The 22,246-nt window shown below is 43.9% G+C and overlaps 1 pseudogene across 1 annotated transcript in view; it reads right to left on the minus strand.

The window, feature by feature from the left end:
• LOC122541190 (butyrophilin subfamily 1 member A1-like) overlaps positions 1-15,815 on the minus strand; it is a 55,729-nt pseudogene extending 39,914 nt beyond the window's left edge. The window contains exons 1-3 of the transcript XR_015753005.1: positions 15,677-15,815; positions 11,436-11,553; positions 10,648-10,733 (exon numbers count right to left, since the gene is read on the minus strand). The product of XR_015753005.1 is annotated as a butyrophilin subfamily 1 member A1-like (transcript). The remainder of the gene's footprint in view (positions 1-10,647; positions 10,734-11,435; positions 11,554-15,676) is intronic.
• Positions 15,816-22,246: the final 6,431 nt, after the last annotated feature.

Here is a 22,246-nt window from a genome sequence, read left to right on the forward strand (position 1 = left end):
TTTGATCAGATGTTTGACACAAACCAGAAGCAGATAGATATCTTTAGCTCAGATAAATTAACTGAGTTACAGCAGAAAGGTGAAAATTTAAAGCAATTGTATCCAAAGCCATACACAGAAAAATAATCCAAAACGTATCCCTGAATGTTATTATCTTAAAATTGATGTCTTAGTAGGAAATGGAGACCATCACATATTCAGGCAGCTGAGAAATGGGCAGATGTTCATCAAATCGTATTGCCAGTTGGGTATAGGAAGGAGTTGTTGTGAGTGGCACATGAGCTATCATGAGAGGGTCATTTAGGAGTGAGAAAAACTCAAACTAAAATACAAAAGCATTTTTACTGGCCTGGATTGCACAAGAATGTAGTTGAAATTTGCCAGATATGTTATACATGTCAGGTAATTGGAAAAACCACAGACAGTAATAAAACCCGCACCTTTAATATCTATTCCTGCATTTGAGGAACCTTTTACAGGAATCTTAATTAATTGCATAGGATCCTGACCTAAAGCAAAAATGTGGGAATCAGTATTTGTGAACAATAATAGATGTGTCGACTAGATTTCCAGAGGTTATTCCATTATGCAATATCACAGCTAAAATGATTATTTAAATTTTTCACTAGATATGGTTTACTCACAGATATACAATCTGATCAAGGGTCAAACTTCACCGCAAAACTATTCAAGCAAGTTATGGACAGCCTAGGAATAAAACAATTCATATTTACTGCATACCATCCAGAGTCACAGGGAACACCAGGAAGGTGGCGCCAGACATTAAAGACTATTTTGAGGGCTTCTCGTCAAGACTAACCACATGATTGGAATAAGGGAATTCCATTTGTGTTTATTCCGATCAGAGATGCGCCAAATGAACCGACCAAATTCAGACCATTTGAACAAGTTTTTGGCCATGAAGTGAGAGGACCACTACAAGTTATTAAGGAGAAATTGATAAGTCAGAATTCAGAGAACAGATATTTGGACTACATATCAAATTTTTGGGAATGATTAAATAAGAGCTGGGCGGTTGGCTAGACAGCATTTAAAAGTATCACAGCAAACAGGAAGCAGACAAGAAATCAAAAACTTGCAATTTTGCTCTCGGAGATAAAGTGTTAGAGCTACCTTCCAGTAGCAGGTGAACCTTAAAAAGCAAGGTTTAGTGGACCTTATAAAATCAAAAGGAAATGAAGTGAGGTGAACTATTTAATAAGGACTCCAGACAGAAAGAAATCCCACACAGAGTGTCATACAAATATGCTCAAAAGGTATTTTGACAGGGAAGGGAAGCCAAAAGAGACTGTATTATTGTTTACAACACAGAGGGAAGAACCAAGTTCAGAGGATTCTGAATTGGACATTCCTCAGATTAAACTGGACAATGAGGAAATTGTCACAAATTGGGATAAATTATTGTTTTACCTTCCCGAGGAAAATCAAAATGACCTGAAAGAGTTATTATCATCACATGGGGAGACATGTGGAAATAAACTGGGAAGCACCAATCTAATTGTGCAAGATGTGGATCTAGGAGATGCTGTTCGGATTAAGCAACATCCTTACAGGCATTATCCTCTAAAGTTGTCACAGGTTCAAAAGGAGTTTGAACACATGCTCCAAGATGACATAATTGGCGTGAGTTTTAGTGACTGGTGCTCACCCATAGTTATGCTGCCAAAACCAGCTCGTACCCAATTATCATGTGTGGACAATCGCAAAGTCAATGCAGTTACAAAGACTGATGCCTATCTGATTCCACATTTGGAAGACAGTGTTGAGAAGGTAGGACAAACAACTTATACTTCTAAATTGGACTTGCTCAGAGAATACTGGCAGGTACCTTTGTCAGAAAGAGTGAAGGCAATTTCGGTTTTTGAAACACCAAATGGAGTATATCAGTTTAAAGTCATGTCGTTTGGTATGAAAAATGCACCAGGCTCAGCTCAGAGACTAACCGATGAAGTCATTGCTGGATTACCCAGATGACCTGGTGATTTCTAGTCACACAAGGAAGGAACATTGGCAATTTTTATCAGACTTGTTTGATTGACTTCGGAAAGCAGGATTGGTGATAAACCTGATTAAAAGTGATTTTGCCAAAGCGCAAGTCACCTTCCTGGGCCATGTCATGATTGCCAACACACTGTTGAGACTTGATTGAGAAACAGAGGTGTTCGGTAGCAGAGTGCAACAGGCTGAAACAGAATGTAGTTGTGTGTGTTTGCACATTTATAGTCAATGTAATATATATTTGTTTTGCAGAGTATGAAGAATTTATGACCAAGGTGTTTTAAAACGAAGCCATCTTTGGATATGGATGGTTCATTTTCTTTTTAAAAGGGGGAGGTGTGATGATGTTGCTCCTTTGACAAGGTTTTGTTGGGCATGTGTCCCCCTCCCCCCCGAGAGGTTGTAAAAGACACAGACACCAAAAAGTTTAAGTTGAAGGGTTTTTAAGGCCAATTTCATTATAGCTAAAAGATACTATCTCAGACAAAACGGTTTTAAGTTTTACAAAAAGAAAACACTTGTACAATGAAAGGGAAGTGTCCAATTCTCCCAGCCTCAGCTTTTCTCTGGTTTGGTTTGGTTTTAGCAGAATGTGAAAAAAGCTGCTGGAACCTTCCAAGCAGGTCCATGCAGATTTCTCTCTTTTAAGAGCCTGGGTTTGATTTTACCTTTTGTGTCGAGGGGTGTTTATAGGGATTGTTTCCAGCACTGAAAACAGCATCATTAAGTTGGGATAATCTGTTGGGTTTTCAGATAGGTTGTTATTATGTATTCTGTTCTCTTTGGTTTGTGTTTCATTTGGTAATTTGTGAACAAATTCTGTTTTGTTTAAAACTAAGTGGTTTGACCAGCTACCTTTCTCCTGGAACATCCACCTTACACCTGCATAAAACAATTGGCAAAATTAGGCTCTGGGCTACCTCCTTGAATTGTTTTGAGGGGTCTGGCCATGTTCACAACAGTATGACTCACAAAGTTGGCTTGCAGGTGCAGCAGGTAATTAAGAAGGCAAATGGAATATGGTTGTTCATCGTTACAGGGATGGAGTTTAAAAATAGGGAGGTTAGGTCACATGTATATAGGGTACTATGAGGTCACACCTGGAGTACTGTGTACTTATTTGAGATAGGATGTACTTGCACTGGAGAGGGTGCACAGGAGGTTCACGTGATTGGTTCCAGTGGTTGAGAGGGATGGCTTATGAGGAGAGATTGGGTAGACTGGAACTGAACTCATTGGAATTTAGAAGAATGAGGTGTGATCTGAAAGAAACATAAAATTATAAAGGGAGTAGATAAGACAGATGCAGGGAGGTTGTTTTCATTGGCGGGTCAAATTAGAACGAGGGGGCATAGCCTCAAAATAAGGGGGAGCAGATTTAGGACTGAGCTGAGGAGGAACTTCTTTACCCAAGAGTTTGTGAATCTGTGGAGTTCCCTGCCCTGTGAAGCAGTTGAGGTTACCTCATTTAAAGTTTTTAAGGTAAGCATATATAGCTTTTTGAGCAGTATATGGTTACAGGGTGGGTATGTGGAGCTGAGCCCACAAAAAGATCTGCTGTGATCTTATTTAAAAGTGGAGAAGGCTGGAGGGGCCAGATCCTGCTCATATTTCATATGTTTAATCTTCCAAACCCATATCAAGAAAGCACAAGGATGCCTCTACTTCTTCAGAAGGTTAAAGGATATTCAGCATGTTCACTATAGAAAGCAACTTATCTGGATGCATCACAACCTGGTATGGTAACTGCTGCTCCCAAGACAACATGAACATGAACACCACCCAGCCATCACTTTCTATCCATTGACTCCATCTATACTTTCTGCTGCCTCAGGAAAGCAACCAACATAATCAAAGACTCCTCCCACACTGGTTATATTCTCTTCCACCCTCTTCCATTGGGCAGAAGATATAGAATTTTGAAACAAAAGTCAAGAACACCTTCTCCTGTTGTCAGATTTCTGAACAGACCTCTCAAATTATAATGTTGATCTCCCTACACTTTCTCTGTGGCTGTAATATTGTATTCTGCACTCTGTTCTGCTACCCTGAGGTAATTTGCGTGGTCGATCTATGTATATAGCATGTGAAACAGCACTTTTCACTGTATCTCGGTACATGTGATAACAATAAATCAAAACTATCATTTCTCACACTTTTACTGATCTCATCACGTGTTAACGCAGCTGCCCTGCTCTTTTCACTTTCTTCCAGTCTGACTGTCTGAAATTTCAAATATCCTTGAACATTCACGTCCCAGTCTTGGTCATCTTGGCATTATATCCTCGATGATGTTTATCATATACCAATTCCTTTCTATTTGTGCGACCAGTTAATCCATCGTGTTAAGAACACTATGTGCATTCAGATAAAGAATTTTTAATTCTGTCTCTCTTTCATCATTTTTCCTGATCTGTTATTATTTATTAGTGCATTAATGCCTATATGCTCTGACATTTTCTGTCACAGTTGTATCATTCCCCATTTTGCCACTGTGTGCTATTGCTTTGACCTTTCTTGTAACCTTCCAAATTGTTCTTCGTGTGAACCCTTTACCCCATTCATGATCTAGTTTAAAGCCCTCTATTCAGTCCGAGTTCTACCTGGTCCAAGCATAGTTCATTTGAAAGCCATCCCAATGCTCTCGCTCCCTCTTTCTCTTGCACTGAAGCCAGTGCCCCATGAACAGAAATCTCTTTCTCCCAAATCACATCTGAGTCGCACACAACTCTCTGACCTTACTTACTTACTGTGTGCCAATTTGCTCATGACTCAAATACTAATCCAGAAATTATTCAATTTGTGCTTCTGCTTTTGACATGTACCCCACAGCTACCCATCTCTCTCAGCAGAACATATTTCCACATCACCAAGTTGCTGATACCCATATGGAGCACAACAACCAGATCCTTCTCATATCATTACAAATTCCTGCATAATCTTTGATCATAAGCTCTGCACACATCCTGTTTTGGGTGTTTGATTTTTGCAAGTTCACCTTTAGTCAGAGTCAAATAGCATAGGAACAGGCCTTTCAGCCCATGCAGACCATGTCCATGCAAACTAGTAATCATCAGATGACACTAATCCCAACAACCTTGTTCCATAGCCTTCTCTGCTCTGATATTTTGACCATTTTAAGATTCTTTTTTAAGAAAAAAAGAAATTCTCATAGTCTACTCTGTCTATGCCTCTCATACTTTTGTAACTCAATCAGATCCCCCTTCAGCATCCTCTACTCCAGCTGAACCAGTCTCTCCACATAACTGAGACTTTCCATCCCATGCAACATCCTGGGTAAATTTCCTCTATATCCTCTCCACCATAATAGTGTCCTTTTGATCATGCAGCAACCAGAACAGCACACAGTGTTCCATCTGTGACTTAACCAATTATTTTTAAAGTTGTAAGTCACATGACACTTAGTTGCAGTCCAACAGGTTTATTGGAAACCACAAGCTTTCAGAGCTGCTAATTTGTCAGGTGAAGTGCTTGATGTCACTTCATCTGATGAAGGAGCAGCGATCTGAAAGCTTGTGATTTCAAATAAATCCATTGGACTATAATCTGGTGTCAACCGACTTCTAACTTTGTCCATCCCAGTCCAACACTGGCACCTCTGTATCTTGTATTCATATGGATGCTATCCAATCATGTACACCTCCTCTGGACACACCTTTTGATTCTTCACTTCATCCATCACCGCTCCCTTTGCCGTTACAATATGAATTCTTTTGTCACTTTAATTCCTGCCCTCCATCCTAACACAGACCCGTCCCTGGCCTTTTGTTCTTCTGGACTCCCAACACCTTTCACTTGTTCAAAACCTATTACCTTTACAAACTTCCTCAGGAGATCACAGAGCTGAAACATTAAACTTTATTTTCTTTCAACACAGACGCGCTTGACCTGCTGATTATTTCCAGAGTTTCTGTTTATTTAATCTCAAGGCCCTTTTTTTCCTTTCTTTCTCACATTTTCATCGATTTGATTTGCACACAGTCTGAAGATGCATGCAGACATGTACAAAATATTAGGATCTCCACCAGGATTCACTTACACCCATCTAAAAACAGGGAACGGATGGTTTTTTTTTCCAATTTGTTCACAGAATATGGCATCATTGGCTGGGTCAGGTTTATTGACCATCCCAAATTGCCCTGGAGAAGGCGGTGCTGAATTTCCTCCTTGTTGCAGTTCATGTGGCACAGGGATACCCTCAATGTTGTTCCAAGATTTTGACCCAGTGAGAGATAAGGGTTTATGCACCTATAAATAAAGGGTGACTTGGTGCCAGGATACTGTCCTTTGTGGAGTTATTTCAAAACCTTTTAAGAAGTTTGTAGTTTCAACTGCATCACTTTCATTTTTTCTAAATTTTGGGAATATAGCCCAAACTGTAGTTGGGCAATTCCCTTATCACAGGCAATAGTCTAGTGAACACTAAAGCAAAATACTGTAAATGCTGGAAATGCATTAAGAAAAAACAGAAAAGGCTGTAAATAATCAGCACTTCCTGTAGTAACTAGAGAAGGAAACCAGCCAGGATTTTATAGGGCTCTTGGGGACATGCTCTGAGGTCAGCAGAGCGTACATAGAATAGTTCAGTGCAGTACAGGCCCTACGGCCCGCGATATTGTGCCTAGCATTTATCTTAATCTAAGATCAGTGTAACCTACACACCCCTCAATTTATTGTCATCCACGTGCTTGTCCCTAATGTCTCTGATTACCATTATTGCTGGCGGTGCATTCCACGCACCCACCACTCTCTGCAAAAAAATCCTACCTCTGACATCTCCCCTATACCTTCCTCCAATAACCTTAAAATTATGATACTTCATGACAGCCATTTCTGTCCTGGGGAAAAGTCTCTAGCTATCTACTCTATCTATGCCTCTCATTATCTGGTACATCTCTATCAAGTCACCTCTCTTCCTCCTCCTCCTCCTCCTCCTCTCTGGTATGAAAAGCCCTAGCTTACCAACCTCTCTTCATAATACAAGCCCTCCAATCCAGACAGCATCCTGGTAAACCTACACTGCACCCTGTCTAATGCATTTACAACCTTCCTATAATGAGGTGACCAGAACTGGATACAATATTCTAAGTCTGCTCTAACCAGGGTTTTATAGAACTACAGCAAACCTTGTGGTTCTTAAACTCAATCCCCCGTTAATGAAAACCAAAACACCACACACCTTTTAAACAACCCTTGCAACTTGGGTGACAACTTTGAGGCATCTATGTATATGGACCCCAAGATCCCATTTTCCTCCACACTGCCAAGAATCCTGTCTTTAACCCTGTATTTGACATTCAAATTTGACCTTCCAAAATGAATCATTTTACATTTATCCAGGTTGAACTCCACTGCCACTTCTCAGCCCAGCTCTGCATCCTGTCAATGTCTTGTTGTAGCCTGTAACAGCCATCGACACTATCTACAACACCACTGACCCTTGTGTCATCAGCAAACTTACTCACCCACCCTTCCACTTCTTCATCCAAGTCATTTATAAAAACTACAAAAAGCAGAGGCCCAAGCCGAAACTTGCTTTGGATAATATGAGACCCACAGGTGGCCAAATAAGGATTGTTGGAGTGCCTCATACCCCTGCTGCTGGTATACAAGTCTATTCACCAGATTGGGAGACCACTAAGAATACTTTGGTGGTTTTCCTGTTGGCTCGGTAAAGGGCACTTTCAAATAGACACACAGTGGCACATAGATGTCCCTTTCCAGCTGAAACATGTCCACTTATCAGGTTGTGCTTGATTGGAATTTCCAGGGCCAATCTGACATATCTGGGGTCTCTTCCATTATGTTTGACCTGATTGAAGGGCAATTCACCTCCCAGCTATTCCCCGCCTGCAAAATGCTAATTTTGGTAGAAAGACATCAGGTCCTGAGCAGTGGCCAGTCACTCCCAAAACTGCAAGCCTTCCTGCTGAACATGAATCCACTTGAGACTTCCATGATTACCCAAGGCTGAAGTTGCCTCAGTTTTTGTCATCCTATACAATCCCAGCCAGATTTGATATTTTAGTTCATTGACCTTTCACCCTGTAATGAATCTTTGTTGCATTCTCTGCAGGGCAACTACATAGTTTCTTACCTAAAGATAGAGTACTTCTGATATGCGATCATGAATGCCTAGTGTCATTGTACCAAGATTTCTGTACTGATACCTGAGTAACAAAAGCTAACATATCATTTTTTTTTGCCTAATTGCTTGTTATATCTGTATGTTAACTTCCTAGGATTCATGTACATGGACATTCAGGTTCATGTGAATACACACACTTCTCAGTTTCTCACCATTAAAAAATGTTTTACTTCTTTTTAACATATTTACTACTAAGAAAATATTTTCATATGGCATCACATTGTATTCTATTTTGTATATGCTTGCTCATTCAGTAAACCTGTCGACTGTACATCCTTATTGCAGTCTTCTTGCATCCTTCTCACTGCTTACTTTCCTACCTAACTTTACAAAGACAATTCAGGGATCTAGAGAAACTGTGGTGAGGTAGAGCTAGGGAGGGGGTGACCTTATAAAATCATGAGGGGCATGGATAGGATAAGTAGACAAAGTCTTTTCCCTGGGATGGGAGAGTCCCTAACTAGAGGCCAGAGGTTTCGCGTCAGAGAGAAAGATAAAAAAGAGACCTAAAGGGCAATTTTTTCACGCAGAGGGTGGTACATGTATGGAATGAGCTGCCAGAGGAAGTGGTGGAGGCTGGTACAATTGCAACATTTGAAAGGCATCTGGATGGTTATATGGATAGGAAGGGTTTGGAGGGATATGGGTCTGGGACTAGGTTGGTTGGGATATCTGGTTGGTATGGGCGAGTTGGACCGAAAGGTCGGTTTCCGTGCTGTACATCTCTATGACTATGACTCTATGAATGGTGATACAGCTACAAGCCAGGATGCTGCGTCTCGGAGAGATACTTGCTGCTGGTAGCATTCCATGCATTATTTGCCTCTGTCCTTCCAGGTTGTAGGGGTGATAACTCGCAAAGGTCCTTTTGAATTGGTCTTGGTTTGGTACTGGCTGTGCATCTTTTAGATTGTGCACTGTGTGTGGTAGGCAGAGGAAGTGAACTCGAAAGGTCATGAATGTGGTATCAATCAAGTGAGCTGCTTTGATCTGGATTCTGTTGAATTCTCAAACATTGATGGAGCTGCTCCATCCAGGCAAGTGGACAATATTGTATCACCGTCTGAACTTGTGTCCTGAAGAGGGCAGATAGGATTTCGAGACACCTGCCACAGAATCCCCAGCCTCTACCTGCTCAATGTCCTGGCTACCAGTAAATACCTGTAAATGGGCGGCATGGTGTCACAGTGGTTAGCACTGCTGCCTCACAGCTCCAGAGACCCGGGTTCAATTCCCGCCTCAGGCGACTCTCTGTGTGGAGTTTGCACATTCTCCCACTGTCTGCGTGGTTTTCCTTCGGGTGCTCCGGTTTCCTCCCATAATCCAAAAATGTGCAGGTTAGGTGAATTGGCCACGCTAAATTGCCCGTAGTGTTAGGTGAAGGGATAAATGTAGGGGAATGGGTCTGAGTGGGTTGAGGGTCGGTGTGGACTTGTTGGGCTGAAGGTCCTGTTTCCACGCTGTAAGTAATCTAATTCTCCTGAAAGAGCAGGAAGGAATCTCTGGCACAGGGAACTCCCATTGCCACTGGTGGAATGAGTTTATGCTCATAATAAGGCCTGGCCACTTTTTATAAAAATTCATTCATTTTCTCTAGGTTCGACTAACACTATAGCAGGGGTCTGACAGAATAACTATGAAACCTAGGAACAACATTAGTAATATATGAATAGTGTACACACAGGGGAAGTCATTCTTAGTTTTCACAGAATAATGGTAGGAGATGTTATGGACTAGGCCAGACCATTCAAACATTCTTAAACAGGCAATCCAGACGATAACTTTGCAATTTGTTTTGGTAAGTGTACAGTAAAAGTTACCCGGAGTATGTTAGCGAGGTTGACTACCAGGTTTTAAAACAGATAAAATTTATTCACAAAATTACACAATGAAACATGAAGAACAGAATAAAGAACCACTACAGAATTCAGTCTATCCAAACTATCTTAATTATGCTATACACAACAGTCCCATTAAGCAAATCTCCTTAAAAAGTTGTTAAAAAAACATGAACAAATGTTACAGGTTGCAGTTAGAAGGGCAGAAGGAGAGAGTGAGTTTGTTTACACACAGCTCACTGTTGAACTCTTAACTATTTCTGGACTGAACTGAACAGCTAGAGAACTGACCACCCCTCTTTCATTATACAGGTCACTTCTAAACAAACATGACCACTTTGGTCTGAAGTCTCATTTGTTTACATATAAACAGAAAGGCTTCTCAATACCCTTTAATCTCTGTACCAAACCAGTCTAACTGGCACCGGGAGCTGTTTATGACCTCTCTGGAAAAACCAAGGACATAGTATCCTTGAGAAAATGAACAGCGTTTAGAAAGAAGGAACCAGCTTTGTGACAGGAGATGAGAAAGGAATTTCTCAACATACCAATAAAAATAATCATACAGTATTATTTTTAATGAAGGTGGAATTATCTTCAACAAGTTATGACATTCCTTACCATACACTGAGGCCAGAATCACAAGTAGCAACAACACAATGTGGTGACTCTCAATCATCTTGAGATCTCATTTGCACAACCATTATCTGAGAAACAGAGAGAAGTAATAGTTGAATCATTTATTATAAGTTATTTGTCATTCAAATTCCAAGTACAGTTTCAAATTTCAATGTTAAACAATTGTGTTGTGGTAATTGTAAAGTTTTGGTAAAATATAGGCCTCTGTGGACCTGAAGACCTTGAACATATAAACATCTACACAGTTTATTTCAAACTTGTGTGTCATTCTGTGAATCTGGAATCTTCAATTACAACAATGTTAATCTGAAGACATTCTTACATTAAAATCAGTCAGGCTATTTTCTTTTTATTTTCCTGAGGGATTTGAGCTTCACTGCAAGCCAGCATTTATTGCTGATCCCTAATTGTCGTTGAAAAGGAGGAGGTCAGTTCCCTTCTCAAACACCTGGATAGCCACAGATGACTCATTTAAAGTAAATGGTAAATTAGCTGAAGTGGACATGAGGAAAAGCGTGTTCATACCAGCATATGTTTTCAAGGCATGGGAGAGGCAGTTTCAAAAGGGATTTAGACAGGCACCTGAAGAGGATATTTGCACATCTCTGAGGAAAAAGCAGAGCGTTTGGGACTGGCTAAGGCACAGACATGACAGGCCAAATGGTTAATTTCTGTGCAGTGAACATTCTATAATGCCATGATAACTGCTTTGTTCTTTGTGACAGTATTACAGGATCTTGGGAGAGAACATGCAAAAGTTGAATAATTACAGAATAGAAGGAGTCCACTTTGCCTTTTCCATCTTTGCTGGGCCTCTGAAGGAGTAATTTATTTGCTGCCACTCCCCATCTTTTCTGTCGTAGTTCTGCACTTTTTGTTTTCATAAATCTGTAAGAAATAGGAGCACAATTAGGCTGTTTGATCTATTGAATATTTTCTGCCATTTGATCACAGATGAAATGTTTCTCAGCCCAAATCTCCTGCCTGCACCCAATAACCTTTGATCCCCTTACTAATCAAGAAACTACATAAAACTCAAAAGAACTGCACATGCTATAAATCAGAAAAAAAAATAGAAATTGCTGGAAAAGCTCAGCCGGGTGGCAGCATCTGTGTACAGAAATCAGAGTTAATGTTTCGGCTTGAGTTCTGAAACGTTAACTCTGATTTCTCTCCACAGATGCTGCTCAGCCTTTCCAGCAATTTCTAATTTTGTCCGAGAAACGACTCATCTCTGTCTTAAAGACACTCAATGCCTTGGCCTCCAGAGCGTTATGTAGTAATGGGTTCTACAGTTTAACTAACCTCTGGCTGAAGAAATTCCTCCTCATCTCAATTCTGAAGTGTTACCCTTCATTTGTCCTCAGATCCTTGGCTCTCCTACGAGTGGAAATACCTTCCCTGTGTCCATGCTATCCATACCTCTCAGTACTCTCGAAGTTTCAATGAGATCTCTCCTCACCTTTCTAAACTCTATCAAAAACAGACCTAATGTTTTCAAATACTCCTCATATGATAAGCCATTCATTCCAGAGATTATTCTTGTGAACCTCCTCTGGGCATGCTCCAAAGCCAGCTTATCCTTCCTTCGATACGGGTCCCATACATGCTTCCAATATTCCAAATGTGATTTCACCAAAGCCTTATATAACCTCTGCAGTACATTTCTGCTCTTGTATTCTAGTCTTCTCAAAATGATGCTAACATTGTATTTGGTGATGATTTGGAGATGCTGGTGGTAGACTGGGGTGAACCAAGTTAAAAATCACACAACACCAGGTTATAGTCCAATAGGTTTAATTGGAAGCACACGAGCTTTCGGAGCACCACTCCTTGTATTTGGTGAACCTGCATGTTAACCTTATGAGAATCCTGAACTAGGACACAAAGCAATTGGGAGGTAATTGTGCATGCAACATAGAAAGCCAACACATAATTAGCAATGCTAATAAAATGTTGGACCGAATTTCAAGGGGGTTGCTGTAAAAGAGGAGGGAAGTCTTCTTGCAACTATATAGGGTGCTGGCGAGACATCTGTAGTACTGTGGAAGTGTGCCTCACAAATCCAGACAACACAAGTTTCAATGCAAAGGAAGATGCGTTACCACCAGCTAACCAAGATATTCTCAGTGACACCAAAGGAGTCAGGTAGCCTACTTGTGGTGGCCTCTCCCAATGAATCTTTGCTCTGTACACAAAAGCAGTATATTTTATAGGAATAATAAAGGTCTACAAGTCACATGGCTGATTGCTGTTACATTGTCTAAGCCAGGTAATTACAATTTTACAATGACCAGTGATTGCTGACTTCCTGTGACATATAGGAAATGGTTTATAGGAAGTGGTTATTGTATTCTTCACAAATGTATGTTAATGGATAAGGGTTTCGACAGAATGATTTTGCTTGTTCTTATTGTTGGTTTCACAAGCCCATGTTAATAGTTAGGGGAAGGACGATAATAAGAACAGGATGCAGTTAATAAGGTTATCATTCTTGTCCAGGGAGGACAAACACCTTTGCCCGAGGCTGGAAGCGAAATCCACATGTATGGCTCCAGAGGATTCTGCCCTCTTGGAGTCGGCCAACTCCCCCTACTGTCATTCTGTAAGAGGACAGGCAAGAAATCGATACTGCACTGAGTCCTTTTAATAGTGGATCTTTAACCCTTCAGTTCTCAACATATCATGAGAAGCAAGTAAAAATGGAACTTATTCTTTTGTGGCTAACTTCCTCATTACTGTGAGCAGCTTTGGTCCCTTATTTAAAGGAAGGGTATCATTTTATTCCAGGTAGTTCAGAGAAGCTTCAAAGGATGATTTCTGGTTATGGAGGGATTACCTTCTGTGCAAAGGCAAAAAAGGCTGGCAGGGATGGAATCCCTGTGTATATTTAAGGCTAGATCGAGAAATTTTGATCATTTGTGAAATCAAAAGTTTATTCAGAAACGCAGGAACGTGGGATTAACCGCGATCCAACTGAATGGCAGAACAGGTTGAAGGCCTACACTTGTTCATTTTTGATGGACCGAACGGCCTTACTTCCACTCCTATGTCTGATGATCTCACATTTCTTATGACCTTAACTCTCTCTCTAAACGGAGCCATAGAACAATCCACAACGATAACTGGATACGGATAAAAGGTAAGATTTTCCTGACAGGTTTCCCGTGCTAACATTGAAGAGGGAACAGAGGTGACACCATAAGATCGCCCCCTTCAGTTCATCAGGCACCAAACAAACACAGTGTGGTGCTGGAAAAGCGCAGTAGGTCAGGCAGCAGCTGAGGAGCGGAAGAATCCACGTTTCAGGAATCAGGGCATATGCCCGATGAAGGGCATATGCCCGAAACGTGGATTCTCCTGCTCCTTGGATGCTGCCTGACCTGCTGCGCTTTTCCAGCAGTCCTCACTTTCTCCTATCAAACAAATACACTGTACCTGGAGTTTTCATCATGTGTGCCTCACATTCAGTTTTCACTCACTTTCAGTCACGTTTCTTTTTCTGTCTACACATGTAAATACTCCGATTTGTTCGCAAAGAATCTCGGAATATTAGCTTTTATACTCAGGAAATTTTCCTTCTTCCGTTTTAAGGTTATAAACAATAAAAATACAGATTTTTCTTGCTTTGTATATTTTCTGGTCAACTCTGCATTTCCGTGTTTAATTATTTGTTTTTTTTTGAGGTCAGAATACCACCGCCTGTACGATTTAAAGTTAATCTTGGTGGCGCGGCTGTGTGTTGTCTCAAGAGAGTTGAGGGTGGGGTCGGCTCACATTACATTTCCCAGTCTTCAGTGTTAACTTCCTCAGCAAAGTAGGTAAAAACTAGGCACCTTCCCCTGCCACCACAGGAATTGCAAAACCTGTGCCCACACCTCCTCCCTCACCTCCATCCAAGGCCCTAAAGGAGCCTTCCACATCCATCAAAGTTTATCTGCACATCCACTAATATCATTTATTGTATCCGTTGCTCCCGATGCGTTCTCCTCTACACTGGGGAGACTGGGCGCCTCCTAGCAGAGCGCTTTAGGGAACATCTCCAGGACACCCGCACCAATCAACCACACCGCCCTGTGGCCCAACATTTCAACTCCCCCTCCCACTCTGCCGAGGATATGTAGGTGCTGGGCCCCCTTCACTGCCGCTCCCTCACCACCAGACACCTGGAGGAAGAACGCCTCATCTTCCGCCTCAGAACACTTCAACTCCAGGGCATCAATATGGACTTCAACAGTTTCCTCATTTCCCCTCACCCCAGTTCTAAACTTCCAGCTCAGCACTGTCCCCATGACTGGTCCTACCTGCCTATCTTCTTTTCCACCTATCCACTCCACCCCCCCCCCCCCCCCCATCACCTTCATCCTCTCCCCCACTCACCTATTGTACTCTATGCTACTTTCTTCCCATTCCCACCCACCTCTATCTTATCTCTCCACCCTTCAGGCTCTCTGCCTTTATTCCTGATGAAGGCCTTTTGCTGCTCGTCGGATGCTGCCGGAACTGCTGTGCTCTTCCAGCACCACTAATCCAGAATTCCTCAGCAAAGTAACACCCCGCACTCACGGTCGAGTAAAGCTCATTTAATTAGAACTAGAGGATTAACAACTTATTTCAAGAGGTGATCGTCCTCTGGGGCTGAATTATTTCATTTGAAATATATACAGTCAGCAACAAAGTTTCAAAGACTGACTTTTACTTCCGTGTCTCTTGCTGGTTGCTGAATTTAACGCGGAAGGCTTTAATGTGTAAGAAAACATCCCCCCCGCTCCTGTTCCTTTATACTGACACGGCCCGGTTCCACACTGATGAGTGATTAAAGATACTTTTTAAAAGTTTTAAATATTTTACTGAACAGTTCCCATCTAGGCCCCGATTGGCTCCTTATGTTTAATTAGGATCTTTCATCGAGAAGAACATCCCAACTCCACTGGAAATAAAACCTACCCCTGAAAATAAAGAATCTTTCAAGTTCACTGCTTTCGACAGTCTGATCGAAGATATTTTTTACCTTTTCCAGAAGATCTTTGAAGACGAGAAACTTCCGCAGCAGCAACTGCACGAAAACTTTCAGTTTCGTTTACAATGAATTTTGATCACGGTCTGGGGTCACGCATTGGCTGGAGCGTTAGTGCCTTTCTCTAATTTCCCTGAAGGAGGTGGTAGTGAGCTGTCTTCTTAAACCACTGCACTGTTTGGTGTAGGATACCCACAGTGCCGGAAGGAAGTTCTGGGATTTTGATCCAGTGACCCTGAAGGAATTATGATATATTTCCAAATCGAAATGGTGAGTGACTTGGAAGGGAACTTGCGGGTGCATCTGCTGCTCTTGTCCTTCAAGAGCGGCACAGTGGCACAGTGGTTAGCACTGCTGCCTCACAGCGCCAGAGACCCGGGTTCAATTCCCGCCTCAGGCGACTGACTGTGTGGAGTTTGCACGTTCTCCCCGTGTCTGCGTGGGTTTCCTCCGGGTGCTCCGGTTTCCTCTCACAGTCCAAAGATGTGCAGGGTCAGGTGAATTGGCCATGCTAAATTGCCCGTAGTGTTAGGTAAGGGGTAAATGTAGGGTTGTGGGTGGGTTTCGCTTCGGCGGGTCGGTGTGGACTTGTTGGCCCGAAGGGCCTGTTTCTGCACTGTAATCTAATCTAAATGTTAATTCAGAAAATCTCTTTGTATGTATTGCTTAAAATTATAAGGAACAATCATCACTCTTTCCTGAGTGATGTCAATATTTTCTTTCTAAATTAATCCTTAAAGAGAAACGTTGTCACATGCCAATAACCCAAGGAAAATTGAACAAAAATCTCCCCCTTGTCAGAGTGTACATCTAAGAAAACCAATGAAACCCAAAAAAATGTCTATAAATTAATCATAATAACCTTTACAGTACTGGCCCTGCAGATTAGGTCCTGAGTGACTGAAGGTCACTTAAGTTATTTAAGGACTCAAGCAGACACCATGTGTCCCATCTTCAATGATCACACCATTAAAAACAGACAGGCAGGCTGAGTGACCTTAGCTACCGGCCTGTGCACCCTTGATCCATCAATCGCCCATGAGAAGGCTCTTTATCTTCAGCCCACCACCAGGTAGCCAAGGATAAAGAGAATCCCTTATAGAGAGCCTGTTATTGGGGATTCTGGCCTCAGGAAGACAGCAAAATAACATGTCCATGTTAGGCCATGGTGGTGAACACTTCTGTTAATTAAATCAAACACCCAGAAAAGCTCTGGTTATCAGGTCACCAATAGGATAAATAACACACTAAGGAATCTACAAAAAAACGGACAGATAACCAGAGCTGACCTACAAAGAATGAAACCGGAAAGCAACAACACCCCCAGATTCTATGGATTACCTAAAGTACACAAACCAGACATCCCACTCAGACCCATAGTATCACTACCAGGGACACCATCATACAAACTGGCCAAAGAACTACAACGGAAACTGAAACACCTGGTCAGCGGATCCAAACATTCTATACAATCAACACAGGAATTCTTGGACATCATCAGAAATATACATTCAACGTGACGGCACTGTTCACTTCGATTGACAAAACCCTAGCCAGAGAAACAATAGCCAACCTACTGGACATACAGAACAGAAAACAGGACGCTGAACCTATCAACAAAGACGGCATACTTAAACTGCTGGACTTGTGCCTCACAACACACTTCACATTCAACAACCAGATATACGAACAAATCAACGGAACACTCATGGGATCACCAATCTCGGGACTCATAGCAGAGGCAGTTATGCAAAGGTTAGAACAAACAGTCCTACCACAAATTCAACCCAAACTCTGGGTCAGATATGTCGATGACACGTTTGTAATCATTAAAAACATGGAAATAGAAAAAACACACCGGATCATCAACGCCACACTCACAGGAATCCGATTCACGAGAGAAGAAGAAAAGGATAGCCAACTCCCATTCCTAGACATGATGGTAAAGAGAACACCAGACGGAGAATTTACTACAAGAGTATACAGGAAAGCCACACACACAGACCAAGTCCTAAACCATGAAAGTAACCACCCCAACACACACAAACGAAGCTGCATCAGGACACTATTCAAAAGGGCCACAACACACTGCAGTACACCAGGACTCCAAAAAGAAGAAGAGGAATACCTATACAAGGTATTCGCCAAAAACGGATACTCGCGCAACTTCATCAGCAGATGCCTAAGAGAAAGACCACGGAACGAGGACATACCACAACCAAAAGGACTAGCTACACTACCATACATCAGGAGCATCTCGGAACTGACTGCCAGACTACTGCGACCCCTAGGACTCATAACGGCACACAAACCAACAGCCACGCTCAGACAACAACTCACCAGAACGAAGGACCCGATACCCAACATGAGCAAGACGAATGTAGTGTACAAAATACCATGCAAGGACTGCACTAAACACTATATAGGACAAACAGGAAGACAGCTAACGATCCGCATACATGAACATCAACTAGCCACGAAACGACACGACCAGCTATCCTTAGTAGCCACACACGCAGACAACAAGCAACATGAATTAGACTGGGACAACACTACTATCATAGGGCAAGCCAGACAGAGAACAGCCAGGGAATTCCTAGAGGCATGGCATTCATTCACAAACTCCATCAACAAACACATCGACCTGGACCCAATATACCAACCACTACAGCGGACAGCTGAAACTGACAACCGGAAGTGGCAGGGACAGACCACTATAAACACCGGAGGAAACATCAAAGAAGCGCTTCGCAGGAGGCTCCCAAGCACTGATGATGTCGCCTAGCCAGGGGACGAAACGTTTGCAACAAAAACTTCCAGCTCGGCGAACAGAACCACAACAATGCTGTTCCAGGGTTGTGCAGAGAGTGTAGGAACGCCTTGCACAGGAAATTACGCTGTGCAAAATGGTTTGGAGAAAATTTCCTAGAGACTGGAAGTTATAAAGAGCCTGATGAGAAATTTCATCTGAAAATACCTCAGCATGCATGACATTGTTTCACAAAGTTGAGCATATTTGACATAACTATTACAATTTCAATGAGAAAAGGCATTAGTCAGAAAAGAAATAGCAGACATACATTCTGCTAACATCACTGGATAAAGAGACTGGGGGCATTCTGGCAAAGTTTGCCAATGATACAAAGTTCGGTGGGGAGGCTGCAGCAGCCTCCACGATCGCTAGGAAGACCATCGCGGCCTCCGCGGGGTGCACGGCTATCGGGAATAACACCGTTTCTGACGTCGCCGCAGCCAGTTTCGCCCCCAGTGACATCACTAACCTGCACACCCCCGCCCCCACGCCGACACCTACACCGACACCGTCACCATGCCTAACCCCGCCCCCACGCCGATCTCCGCCCACACACCTAACCCCGCCCCACACCGATCTCCGTCCCCGCCCCCACGCCGAACCCCGCCCCCACTCCCAGCTCCAGCCCCACACCAGGTCCTAGCTCCTAGCTCCCAGCCCTGCCGTGTTTTCACCATCCCTCCAGAACTACCCCTCTCTGAGGATGAAAGATCAGTCCTCAGCAGGGGCCTCACCTTCATTCCCCTACGCTCTTGGATTAACGAGTTCAACACACGGCGAGACATCGAACAATTCTTCCGCCGCCTTCGCCTCTGCGCCTACTTCTTCAACCAGGATTCTCGCCCACCCTCTGACGACCCCTTCTCCCACCTCCAACACACCCCATCCACCTGGACACCCCGTGCTGGCCTCTTACCCGCCCTCGATCTCTTCATAGCCAACTGCCGCCGCGACATTAACTGCCTCAACTTCTCCACCCCTCTTCACCCACTCCAACCTCTCACCCTCGGAACGTGCAGCCCTCCGCTCCCTCCGTTCTAACCCCAACCTCACTATCAAACTGGCAGACAAGGGAGGCGCGGTAGTATTTCGGCGCACCGACCTTTACTCCGCTGAGGCTAAACGGCAGCTCGCGGACACCTCCTCTTACTGCCCCCCTGACCATGACCCCACCTCCTACCACCAAACCATCATCTCCCAGACCATCCATAACCTCATCACCTCAGGGGATCTCCCATCCACCGCCTCCAACCTCATAGTCCCACAACCCCGCACCATCCGTTTCTACCTCCTGCCCAATATCCACAAACCTGACTGCCCCGGCCGACCCATTGTCTCAGCCTGCTCCTGCCCCACCGAACTCATCTCTGCATACCTCGACACGGTCCTGTCCCCCTTAGTCCAAGAACTCCCCACCTACGTTCGGGACACCACCCACGTCCTCCAGCTCCTCCATGATTTTCACTTCCCCGGTCCCCAACACCTTAACTTCACCATGGACATCCAGTCCCTGTACACCTCCATTCCCCCATCACGAAGGATTCAAAGCCCTCCGCTTCTTCCTTTCCCGCCGTACCAACCAGTATCCTTCCACTGACACCCTCATTCGACTGACTGAACTGGTCCTCACCCTGAACAACTTCTCTTTCCAATCCTCCCACTTCCTCCAAACCAAAGAAGTAGCCATGGGCACCCGCATGGGCCCCAGCTATGCCTACCTCTTCATAGGATATGTGGAACAGTCCATCTTCCGCAGCTACACTGGCACCACCCCCCACCTTTTCCTCCACTACATCGATGACTGTATCGGCGCTGCCTCGTGCTCCCATGAGGAGGTTGAACAGTTCATTCACTTTACCAACACCTTCCAACCCGACCTCAAATTCACCTGGACCGTCTCAGACTCCTCCCTCCCCTTCTTAGACCTTTCCATTTCTATCTCGGGCAACCGAATCAACACGGACATTTATTATAAACCGACCGACTCCCACAGCTACCTAGACTATACCTCCTCCCACCCTGCCCCCTGTAAAAACACCATCCCATATTCCCTTTGTCTCCGCCGCATCTGCTCCCAGGAGGACAAGTTCCAATACCGTACAACCCAGATGGCCTCCTTCTTCAAAGACCGCAATTTCCCCCCAGACGTGATCGACGATGCCCTCCACTGCATCTCTTCCACTTTCCGCTCCTCCGCCCTTGAGCCCCGCCCCTCTAATCGCCACCAGGACAGAACCCCACTGGTCCTCACCTACCACTCCACCAACCTCCATATACATCGTATCATCCGTCGTCATTTCCGCCACCTCCAAACGGACCCCACCACCAGGGATATATTTCCCTCTCCTCCCCTATCAGCGTTCCAAAAAGATCACTCCCTCTGTGACTCCCTTGTCAGGTCCACACCCCCCCACCAACCCAACCTCCTCTCCCGGCACCTTCCCCTGCAACTGCAAGAAATGCAAAACTTGCGCCCACAACTCCCCCCCCTTACTTCCCACCAAGACCCCAAAGGATCCTTCCCTATCCGCCACAAATTCACCTGCACCTCCACACACATCATTTACCGCATCCGTTGCACCCGATGTGGCCTCCTCTATATTGGGGAGACAGGCCGCCTACTTGCGGAACGTTTCAGAGAACACCTCTGGGACACCCAGATTAACCAACCCAACTACCCCGTGGCTCAACACTTCAAACCCCCCTCCCACTCCACCAAGGACATGCAGTTCCTTGGACTCCTCCATCGCCAGACCATAGCAACACGACGGTTGGAGGAAGAGCACCTCATCTTCTGCCTCGGAACCCTCCAACCACAAGGGATGAACTCGGATTTCTCCAGTTTCCTCATTTCCCCTCCCCCCCACCACATTGTCTCAGTCAAATCCCTCGAACTCAGACTTCCTAACCTGCAATCTTCTTCCTGACCTCTCCGCCCCCACCCCCACTCCCACTCCGGCCTATCACCCTCATCTTGACCTCCTTCCACCTATAGCATTTCCAACACCCCTCCCCCAAGTCCCTCCTCTCTACCTTTTATCTTAGCCTGCTGGACACACTTTCCTCATTCCTGAAGAAGGGCTCATGCCCGAAACGTCGATTCTCCTGCTCCTTTGATGCTGCCTGACCTGCTGCGCTTTTCCAGCAACACATTTTCAGCTCTGATCTCAAGCATCTGCAGTCCTCACTTTCCCCTACAGAAAAATTTAGACAGTTTAGAAGAATGGTCCAAGAAATAGCTGATGAAATACAATATAAGCAAATGCATGGTCTTGCACTTGGGAAAAAAGAACACAGGCATAGGCTATTTTATAAATGGTGAGAAAATTCATAAAGCCAAAGTACAAAGGGATCTGGGAGTGCTAGTATACAGGATTCTCTAAAGGTTGACTTGCAGGTTGAGCCCGTGGTTAAGAAAGCAAATGTAATATTGTCATTTATTTTAAGAAGGTTGGAATGTAAAAGCAGTGATGTGCTCCTGAGACTTTATAAGATTAGATTACTTACAGCGTGGAAACAGGCCCTTCGGCCCAACAAGTGCACACCGACCCGCCGAAGCACAACCCACCCAGACCCATTCCCCTACATTTACCCCTTCACCTAACACTACGGGCAATTTAGCATGGCCAATTCACCCACTCTGCACATTTTTGGACTGTGGGAGGAAACCCACGCAAACATGGGGAGAATGTGCAAACTCCACACAGAGTCGCCTCAGATGGGAATTGAACCGGGGTCTCTGGCGCTGTGAA

The sequence above is a fragment of the Chiloscyllium plagiosum genome, unplaced genomic scaffold, assembly GCF_037043375.1.
Source record: "Chiloscyllium plagiosum isolate Xiang-an unplaced genomic scaffold, Cpla_swu_hap1 HiC_scaffold_35, whole genome shotgun sequence".
Lineage (NCBI taxonomy): Eukaryota > Metazoa > Chordata > Chondrichthyes > Orectolobiformes > Hemiscylliidae > Chiloscyllium > Chiloscyllium plagiosum.